Raw genomic sequence first — 11,845 nt, 5'->3', positions numbered from 1 at the left:
CCCAGAAACATAGCTACAGGATAAGTGGGCACCTGCACACACATACAAAAAATAAATAAATAAAATAATAATCACCATCATCATTATCAAGAGACCAGGATACAAAGTAGTCTATAAATGTTATATCAAGAAATGCATTTCTAAGGCACTCAAAATAAAAGGAAGAAGTACCTGAATGTTAACAATCAAGAGGGATGGAAAATAATCATGAGATTTGACAGGTGGAAGATCAATGTGCTGAGCAATGTGACGAATTTTACGGGGGCATGCAAACAGATCCATACCGATAGGCGAATAAGGGGCATAATTTGGAGCAGGGCACTTTTTCTTATCTCTGCAGATTAGGGCAGTGTGAAAGACAAATAAAGCCTTTTAATTGCAATACAATGGCAACAGGAAACTTGAACTTAAAAAATCATGCCTGAAATAGCTCTCTCCGCGAAGGTTAAAGGTGGAGGGTACAAGATAAGACCAGCATCCTGGAGTTGGTTTGCCACTAGGAGAGAAAGGGACAGTAAGTCCGCCGCTTGGGCGAAATAAGAATTTTTTAGAAGCACCTGCTCCATAAGAAAACGGAAAAACAATAAACAAATAATGAATAATTGATGCATTAAAATGCTGCAAAGACAAGCCATACTAATAGATGCAGATTATATTATAAAAGGTGATAACAGAAATGTATTATCTTCCCTCATTGCTTGACCAGCATAGTATAAGATCCCTATGAAGACTTCTTCACTTTATTTTTTATCATAAAAGAGGGAAGGGCAAAAGAATAGTTTCAAAGCGGCATTCATGCTGCCCAATACAGAGGTGGCTTGCACAAAGTTCTCAGGATCGTAATTAACATGAACTTTTAACAATCATGAAAATCTATCAAGACCTATTGATGTAAAGGTCAAATGATATTTAATGCAACACCAACTCAGGAACATAAAGGAGGCTCTAATGCGAAAAATAATCCAACATGGAACTATAAATGCGGAAATGAAAACTATGGCTTCTTATTGCTGGGTAAAGAAAGGCAAAAGAAGTCTGAAAAGGTAAAATTCACAAACCTGTTCATAAATGTGTATGGGTTATCTATCAGAACGTTTCAACTGTCAATGGAATTTACCATCAACTACTTGGTTGAGAGATATTAATCCTTGATCTCAAATGAAGAAGTCTAAGGTTCAAAACCTAACAAAAAGAAGCCAAAAAAAAAAACTTGAAAACTGAAACCAAAATCTGTCCAACTTAAGACTTGTTTGGCTATGCTACTAGCCTCCCCAATTTAAGCCCTCATCGAACGGTAGTCCAGTAGATTGATCAGCAAGACTCACTGTATCTGCAGAACTTTGCACTCAGAACATTTCGTACCAGACATCAACTGCTAGTCTGTAGCTGAAGTATAATGTCTTTGAAAAGTTTTTCACATCCAAAAGCAACCAAAGAGACTTGCTTTTAGATTAAAGATAATCATAGGTTGAACTACTGCTTAACAATATACCAAGGAAGACCCTATTAACTAAAATTTTGATCCTCAAACAGAATACCTTTTTCTTCCCTTCCTCATCTCTTGCTCTTGCTGTTGAAAGTAACCCCTTAAAAACTAGCACAAAATATGAAGCTGAGGAGATTAGCTCGTTGATATTCAAGGATTAGCAATCAGTAGCACTATCTAGCAGCCCTCACTTACACCCACAACAACAATAACAATGACAATATCAAGCATTTATCCGACTACGTGGGGTCGGCTACATGAATCATTTTTCTCCATTGCGTCATATTAAGAGTCAACTTATAATTTAAATATACTAAAGAAAGATCATTTCAAATATTTTCAAACCAAATCTTTTTAGGTACACCTCTACCTTTATTAAAATAAGCCAAATTTAGTGCACTACTCTCTTAACCGCACAATTGGAAGGCCGACCTTTTATGTGAACAAACCTTCTAAGGCGACTCTCTCTAATCTTATCTGTCACTAGAGCTACTCCAACATTTTCACGTACATACTCGTTTCGTATTTTGTCTCTAAGAGTAAAGCCACTCATCCACCTAAGCATCCTCATCTCTGCAACACTTAACTTAATTTTATGCTTCTCTTTTAATGGTCAGTATTCTGTGCCATAAAGCATTGCAGGTCTCACTGCCATCTTATAGAATTTTCCCTTAAGTTTGAGGGGTACTTTTCTATCACACAACAAGACTGATACATTCCTCCACTTCAACCATCCAACTTGAATTCTAATAATAAAATCTCCATCTATTTTATCATCACTCTGAATAATAGACCCGAGATATCTAAAATGTGTACTCTTATTAATGACTTGATAGCTCAAAGTCACAATACCCCCATTAGATATATTACTACTAAAATTACACTTCATTATTCGGTTTTAGATCTACTGAAACAAAAACCTTTAAACTCTAAAGTTGACCTTCAAGTTTACCTTCAACTTCATATATAGTATTATCAACGAGAAGAATATCATCAGCAAAAAGCAAACACTAAGGTACTGTTACGCCTGGACCGGTCCCAGCTGGACCGGTCCGGTTCTACACCCGACGGCCCAAGGTCGGGCGGAACCAGGCGGAACGCGCGCAGGAGCGGGGCCCAAACAGCGGCTAAAACGCACGGGGGAGGGAAATTTTTTGAATGAGAGGCTGTTTTAGGAAGTCCATTACTGTCCTTTATGATTAATTTGTATAATTAGGAGTTTTGGCCCCCCCCCCCTTGTTTTCTAAAACTCTTCATAGCTCTTCTCTTGTAACTTTATCCTATGTTTTCTCTAAATATATAAATATCATATATAGATCCTCCTTATTCTCTCTATACTTCTCAATAAATGTATAGTTTCCATAGTAAGCCTACCCAGTATGAATCCAAATTGATTTTGAGAAACGCTAGTATCACATCGTAATATATGCTCAATAACTCTCTCTCGTAGTTTTTAAGTATGACATATTCACCTAATTCCTCTATAATTTGCACACTCTTGTGCATCACCTTTATTCTTAAAAATAGGAATCAATACACTCCTTCACTCATCTGTCATCTTTTTAGTTTTCAAAATAGTATTAAAAAGTCTCGTAAGCCAAAAAAATCATTCTTCTCCTAAGCATTTCCACAACTCTGTCGGAATATAGCTTTTTCACACTTCATACTTTTTAAAGTCTCTCTAACTTCGATTTTACTAATACGTCAAAAAAAAAAACTCTTTATTTTTATTTAGGGTTCTGATGTCACTAAAGTTAATCATATTCTCACAATCTTCATTGAAAAGCTTATCAAAGTATCTCTTCCATCTTTGTTGAATATTCTCTTATAATAAAAGCATTTTTTTTTAAATGCACAAGGAGGAAGTAGCCAATCTAGGTGGCTGTTAAGTAGGCATGCCGATGTGAGCTTGTGCCGGCAGATACTCTAGCAAGTATGTCATTTAAGAGGTTTGTTGCAAAGTGAATGTTCTTGTGATATGTTGAGCGATAGAGCAGTTGGCTTTACATAAGCTAAAGAGGGCATGAGTTCCTCATTTAATATTCGTTTGAATGAGAATGCTCGAGTATGTGATCCTTAGGTTCGATTTACACCAGTTAAAAAGGACATTATTTCCCCATTTAGTGCATTCTGGATGAGCTACCAAATTTGGAATTCCATAGAAGGAACTGGAAGAAATTGCAAATCAAAATAAGCAGGTTGAGTCATCGTTGTTCTTACAATATAACGAGGAGAAACAGGCAGAAGATCTGAACCAAGGCTCTAAAATATTTCAGGAAAGTAGCAAGAAGCACTGACAGGTCAAAGGTACAAATAATGGAAACAAAATCTTCACAATGACGGAAAAAGACAACGTGATTTAACCCTTCTGGGATCCTCACTGATTGCCTACACATGGCCTTTAAGGAAAGTTTGGCAGACGAGGATAATGGTGTAATAACGACAAGGATAATGATAGTTTGAAGAATGGGGGTATAAGCATAAGTTCAACAAAGGAAAATGAACAGTATAGCTTTTTACTCCTCTGGAGACTGTTGGTGAAGAACAAAAAAAGGGTGGTTGGATAAATTTAAAAAAAAAAAAAAGCAAAAAGTGTAACTTCACATACAAAGATGATGTCGTCAACTGGCAGGATGCAACTGCCTTGAAAACTGATTTGCAAGATTGTGAATGTGAACTTAAATAATTTAGATCTCCTTTAGGGATCAAACAGACATTACTAAATTTTGGCACCTGGAACAGATAGGGAACAACTTCCTGGGATTATACGTGTGAAATCTAGATAACTTTTTTAACAGATTTAGCATGTCATAACTATTAAAACATTTCGCATCTGGATTAGCAAAAAAAAGTGGAAGACTTTACTCACAATATTCTTCACCCTCATAACATTTCCGAGAATAAGACAGCCTGATAACTGCAGACGTCTTCCTTGGGCATGATGGGCTGACACTTTGTACTTGCAATTGTTGAATATTTTCATTAAAACTTGAAGTAGGAGCTAAATGGCGCAAATGAGGGGATGCTTCCTTCATATTGTTTCCATGAAATCTGTCTTCCATTTCATGCCTTCCTTTCAAACCTTTAAAGCTAAGATGTGTACCTAACTTCCTTTTTCTTATGTTGAGCACATCTGATCCTTGAGTTCTGCATCTTGCATCATCCAACTTTCCTTGGGGAAAGCCATTGCCTTGCTCACTAATAATTGTGAATCCATCACCCTCTTTTGGTTCATCCTTGCAGAGCTTCTCAGCTATACCTCCATCTCTTTTAAGATACTGTTCCACACAAAATTCCTCTAACTTATGCATTGCATCAGCGAAGTGTGAAGCATTATCATGCTGCTGCTTCTGAACCCCACTTGCACAGCTTAATGATGGAAAACACTCTAAAAGTAACAAAAATCAATCACAATACATCATAAGCCCAACAGAGCATTTGAGGAAATCTTAATAGAATAGTTCATAGATACTTAACCTCCACGAACGCTATGAAAATCATCATCCGAATCTGTGTCCAGAATACTCACAGAATCATACCACCCATCCTCCTGGCATAAAACTGCAAAACGAAAACCAGTTTATGAGGGATAATATTTTTGCCATTTTCAGCAAGAAAACCAATATTTCAACCTTTTTTTTTAATATTTCAACAATATAAGACAGATTAGAAGCTGGATATAAATTATAATCATATGAATTAGTAGGTTAATTTTCTTATTTTTTACAGCCTCTTATGCGGTAATAAGAGCAATTGACAGATTTCAAAGATTTATTTCAGTAAAGTTTTAAAAAGAATAAAAAATAGTTTAACACCTTATCATTGCATTACAGAAGAATACTGGTTAAATTGGATAGAAAATAGTGTTTCGAGGTAAATGGTTTCCTTGTTTCTTTTACATAAACCAGTTATTTCAATAAATTACTCGCAAAAAAATACATGATCATAAATAACAATTAAAAAGATAAATTAATCATATTTCAAACCACTTGTTTGTAAGCAGGACGAAGTACCATTTGACTCCATCTGACTGTGATGCCATTGAAGCTGGGTACGATGGAATGTCAAATTAGAACCCTCTGACTTACGGTGAGTTGCAGCTGCTTTGAAGTGAACAATTTTGCGTAGACCATACTTGTCTTGTTTTCTTGAAACCGTGGCCTTCTTTCCACGACATTTCTTGCATTTGTGAGGACGCTGCTGGGACGGAAACTTTTTTTTTGACATTGAATAACAGCCACCCATGATAAATAATCACTTAGCCAAATTTGAGGATCCTTGTGCAATATTTGAGGTCTAACAGAGAGGCGGTGATAACTAGACAACCTTAGAGTCAACTGAGAAGATTGCAAGTGCACAAAATTTAAGAGAGCTCCAGAGCTGGCAGACAAGGAAATGTTGGCGTTGATTAAAAAGAAAAAAAAAAACTGTTGCTACAAGGAAAACTATCTTTCCATTTAACAGTTATCAGGAGGAAATATTGACAGCTTAGTAAAATATAACGCCCTCATACAGGGCAAATTATTAGGTTTGGACACCGGACAGAGAGAATCATCTGGATTTCTCTCTGTCAACAATAAAACACAGTCAAAGCGCAGCTGCTACAATAACAACGCTTTGTTTGTGCTTTAATGTAGACAGAGAGAAATCCGGATGATTCTCTTTGTCCGGTGTCCGAACCTAATAATTTATCCTCATGCAGGGACAAAAGGAAAAAAATAAACAGTTGACAACTTCCGAGTTTTTTTTTCTTTGTTTATGTTTTTTTTTTGTGTCCGGAAACCCAAAAAAAAAGATAAAAAAAAAAATAAAAGCTCATAAAAGTACTGCAGTTAGAAACAAAGAAATGAATCAGTATATAGTCATGTTCCCAATAGTAATCATCATCATCAGCCTCAATTCCAACTCTTTTAAGTTGGCTTTCTATATCTTCCACACCATTGGTTTCTTATTTGAAAAGTACTCCTTGTTATTCTAGTTCAGGTAAGTCTTACTTGTCAACCTCTTTGCTGAATTCAACTGTAAGTGCCTGAAAAGCTCGCTGAGGATCTTGCACTTCTATTTATATAGCTAGATTTGCACTCCTATTTATATAGCTAGATTTGAGGTTACCCTTGGTTGTTTCTAATAATTTTAAAATATTGCAATTTGAAATCTCAAAAATTTCAAGACCTCGATCATTTTTAAACTTGCAAATTTCAAGATCTGAAAATACGGGACAACTGATATGTCAGTAAAAACTTCATATGATGAAACATGAATCTTAATGCAATTTTCATATCTTAAATTATTTGAATAGTTAAATTTGAAACATTTAAAATCGGCTCCAAGACTATTCAAACTTTATTTTCATCAATCATATAGTCAAAATCATGGTTTAAAATTACGCAATAAGAGGCGCGCCAACGCAATTTTGCCCCTTTAAGCCTCAAAGCCCATGCAATGAGTTCAGGATTTGAGGCGTACGCCTCAAGTTTATTGAGGCGAGCCTCCAGGAGCGCCTCACCTCACGGTTGAGAGGCATCCACCTCTAAAAATTATAAAAAAAAAAAGCTAATGTACATACTCGGTACCGCTAGGTACATGCTCGGTACCACTCGGTACATGCTCGGTACCGCTCGGTATCTTTCCATACAAACAACTTACGAACTTTAAAAACAAGCAAAACTTCAAAATTACTCTTACAATAAAAATTTGTTCCGGGGGCACTGCTCCTGGAAACCCAGCAGGGGCGCTGCCCCTTGACCCCGCGATCTGACCGGGCAGGTCAACCCCGACAGGGGGCCGCCCCCTTGGAACCTTGGCAGACCGGTATACTGTTGTATTCATGTTGTCTTATTATTAGGATATTTTGATTTCACTTCATATCTTATGTATTTTTATGTTTTATATATTATTTATTCATTAGTATATACAAAATTTATCATTTTATGTTTATGTCTTCAATGGGGCTTAAATCAAGCACTTAAAAGTATAATTAGAAACCTCATGAGACCATTTAAAAAATGAAACTACTTATTTCGTGTGTTTGTAGTTGAAACAAGGATTTCAATGAGACAAATTGACAAGCTCAAGATTGACCATTTATGAGACCATGAGGCGATATGATATTCAAAAATATCAAAATGTTCAAAAGGAATTTATTTAGTGAGTCCAATAGAGTGTCCGGGATTATCATTGAGGATGAGTTCAGATGAGATAATTATAAGACTTAGAGATTCTCAAAACTTTATCCGCAAGAATTCTCAAAATCTTGTCTCTTGTGAGCATTAATCTACTAACTTGGATGTGTTGCATTTTCTTGTAACGTTAAGATAATAAATTGGCCATCTAATATTGTGAATATTCTAGCATACAACAAATTTGGTAATGTTTTCACTTCATTCTCTTTTTTCTTTCCAAACTAAGGCTGAGTAAGGTTGCATCGCACCATGTTTTCCCAAACTCATACTATGAATGTGAATGCTAGGTGTTACGTTGAAACGATTGCTCTGAAAGTATTCAGGAGTGGCCCCTCGAAGATTGAATTATACTTGTTCGGTGCGTCCATGATTATGAAAGTGGCCATCACAGTATATGAGTGCTCTCCCTCCCTCCAGTTGACAAGTAAATTGATCACACCTTTGATCCCTCACCTCTTGCTAGAGAAACTGTAAAGTAAACCTGTGATGGTGGTAAGTTGGGAAAAAAGCAATTTCATCTTATCGAAAAGAGGTTTAAAAATAATATCTACAAAATTCCATGTATAAATGAGAATGTTGACAATTTGATAGGTGACGACTAGTGTAGTGACTAACATGACATCGTGAAAGGGATTTCCACTCGTCAACCTATCTTCTTCGTAAAAGAAGATAAAGGCAACTTTGACCACTAGTGCTCGTGACCTGGTGGTCAAGTTGACCCTCCTGTGAAAGATCTTTTGAGACTCGCTGCCCGAGAATTCTCTGCTATGTCCCCTTCAAGAATAGCGATCACCACACAATCATTGTAGATGACATAAGCTAGATAGGCTTGTTCCCTTGATCTTCCATGGGTGCCTTCCATGATCACTTGTATTGGTTAACTATGATGAACTCCTTCAATTTCTCCACCATAATGAGATCTTCCACTGAGCCACAAAGATGCTTGCATTCCTCTATATCGTGTTTGTTATCCTTATGAAAAGAAAAATACTAATGAGTGTCTCTGGTATCAGCACTTGCCTTCATAGTGGTTAGGCAATTGAAGAATTCCTTATTTTGAATTGCATCCATGAGCGTGGCAAATGACATACGCAAGGGCGTAACAATTGGACATTGATGAGTGAGGTGTGCACATTCCTCCCTATATGCTTGCATTCCTCTATATCGTGATTGTTATCCTTATGAAAAGATAAATACTAATGAGTGTCTCTGGTATCAGCATTTGCCTTCATAGGCGTTAGGCAATTGAAGAATTCCTTATTTTGAATGGCATCCATGAGCGTGGCAAATGACACACGCAAGGGAGTAACAATTGGACATTGATGAGTGAGGAGTGCACATTCCTCCCTATATGGGCAAGTTGCGCGAAATGCTTCCTCCTTTCAAGGGGCGGGTGGTCCCATGATTTTGAACAGCCTCGTGTGGAGCTCCCTGTTGACCAGGACAATGTCGATCTTGTGGCACATGAGGCTTTCTATCTGCCTTATGATTCCTCGAGCAACTCATATCTTGCCAGTGACTTTGATGTCAGTCAGGCCTAGTGGCCAACTCCTTCAGGTGAGTAGTTAAGGATGCCTTGACCAATTATTGTACTCCTCTACATTGATGTGATTGTTGGTGAGTTCTAACAGCTTTACCCATATTCACGGTTGCTAAAGTCCGAGGGCGTGCCAAAATGGCCCTTCCCACAAACTTTGTTTCAACAAGCCTATGCAATTGTTGGTCCAAATCATTGACCTCCAGCAACTCCTAGAATCAAACAATGAAACATAGAAGTGACTCACATGGCTCCTGCCTCATCTTCAATAGAGCTTGTGAGCTCTTGAGCATTCAAACATTATCTTTAACTTAGAGAATAGGGTAATGACATCCACTGATGTGGGAAGACCACCAAATGGAAAATTCCTTGAATGTGGTGAAAAATATTCCACACCTTAAGGCATCATTGACATCCATCAGGGGGAGTACATCGCTAACTTAAAGTACGCCACATGGTCAGCAAGGTCTGACCTTCCCCATTATGATTCTGAGTGAGGCATTTTAAACTTGGCAAGTGACATAGCTTCAACGATCTCCCTAGAGAACACATTAGTGAGTTTTGGCTCCCTACTCACTAGCGTGAGTGGAGGGTTGCATTTTTTGTCACTGACGTGACTATCACTATGGTCAGCATTGGGCATTCAAGTTAGTGCCCTTCTTGGGTCTCCTTCATTAACCTGTCAACTCGAAAAACCCTTTGAAGGTGCTCTCCTTAATGTATTTCTCTGAATTTTTCCTGGTGCGTCTTGGATCATTTTAGTGATCCTTTATTCCATCTCCATTTAAATCAAGATGGGTAGGATTGTTTGTTCACCATGTTCATTGACAACTCTCGGTTCTACAACTCTTTGTAATGTGTTTATCTTTTGGTCACTAGCATCAACCCATGCTCATCGCACCTTAAAGGATATCAGACTCAAATTTGTACATGAATAACACCTGACCTTACAAGTAGGTTATTGGAGTGTTAAAGCTATAAAATTGAGTAAGAGAAACTAGTTAGTATGAGAAAGTAAGTGGAAAGTTATGATGTCTCTATATGTCAAATCCACATCATGAATGTAGCATGATGATTCAAAATATATCACTTCCTCTTTTATTTATAGCGCTCAAAGATAACATAGGAAGGCTACACCTATATTAAATATATATAAATAATAATACATAATCTGACGCAGACTGAAACAAACAGGTGAACCAACTAGATGAAGTACATGTGGCCCTCTCCTCTCAAGTGAATGCCTTGGGAGAGTCTTCAGGATCCAATAGGTTGGGCAAGTCCATTAAAGTGAGTCCCTAGGAACAAGAGGCAAGTCTCTGGTGATGAGGAACAAGCCCTTGGGAGCGAGAGGCGAGCTATTTCTGTTGAGGCCAGTGATCCTCAAGACATAGACTGGTCTAGGCAAGTCCTTTGAAGGAGCTCACCGAGGATGATTGCAACCTCAGTCTAATCTCCCAAGGCAATTTTGCACGCTATAATCTCCGCAGCGGGCGTGGTCATTTTCCCACAGGCGGATATAGTTCCTTCGGGCAAGTGCCACTCTGACCAAATGATCCTCCTATTCAAGCTTCTTGACATAAATCCATTAGATGTCTGCAAGTTACCTACATTGGCATATATTGGCATACCTAATGGAAGTAAATTGGGCCTGGAAAATATTTTTTAAAAGAGAAATGAAGAACTACTCCGCCAAAAACAACCAGTAGTCTTCTTTTACAGAACCCTAAATAAACTCATACTATCCAGGAATATCACCAAAATTCTCTACATTATCGTCAAAATAGTGTTTCGATTAATCAACGACACATTCTGATCAAGCCAGCAATGAACAAACGAAGGAAAGGGAAGATCAACAATAAACCTGCATTTTATCTATGGCAGCGGTCATCTTCCATCCAAATCAGAACGAAGGCGGAGTATATCAATCTCCATCTACAGCAAATAAGAAGAACATAAAATGATGAAGAAATCGTTTAAGAACAAAAGGTACACAAACAATGGAAGAACCCCTCAACCCGTGCGAAACCTCTGCCCTTCTTTAACGGCAGCGTCTGAACAAAGAATATTCCCTGAAAAGGGTAAACAAGTCTCCGCCCAGCACCCGATAAAAGAGGGCAGACAACGCCGAGATTTGCCATGTTTAGTTTCGGCCCCCCGACGATCGTGCAAGACCGACTGTCGAAAGCCATCCTCGTCGCCGCAGGAGCTGTGGAAAGAGAAAGGAAAGCAGAACATCTATTTCGGGCAATTTTTTTAATCAGATTTTAAATAAATATATATTACCAGCTGGTTCTGGAACAATTATTATCTCCCGTGACCGGACGGATGTAGCTCTACATTCAGTTGCCACTGAGTTACTGTGTATTTGTTCGCTATTGCTATGTATTGCTTGGCAAGCACGAGAAATACCGCTCTGTGAAGACCAATACCAAGTAATACCGAGCAATATTTAGTTTTTTTTTTGTATTGCTCGGTAATACTCGGTATTGCTCGGTATTTGTCTTCATATAATGGTATTTCTCGTTATTGCCGAGCAAAATCGACAAATACATGATTTTGTGCATGCTACGTGGCGCGATCTCAATGCCGGTCGAACCTAGCTCTACATTCGGTCACCTGACCAAATAAAAGTTCCTG

At 37.9% G+C, this 11,845-nt stretch overlaps 1 pseudogene; it reads right to left on the bottom strand.

Moving 5' to 3' along the window:
* Positions 1 to 11,458, bottom strand: part of LOC110098136 — a 13,817-nt pseudogene extending 2,359 nt beyond the window's left edge.
* Positions 11,459 to 11,845: the final 387 nt, after the last annotated feature.

This window comes from Dendrobium catenatum, unplaced genomic scaffold (genome assembly GCF_001605985.2).
Source record: "Dendrobium catenatum unplaced genomic scaffold, ASM160598v2 fragScaff_scaffold_842, whole genome shotgun sequence".
Classification (NCBI taxonomy): domain Eukaryota; kingdom Viridiplantae; phylum Streptophyta; class Magnoliopsida; order Asparagales; family Orchidaceae; genus Dendrobium; species Dendrobium catenatum.
This window is presented reverse-complemented; position numbering and strand designations above follow the sequence as displayed.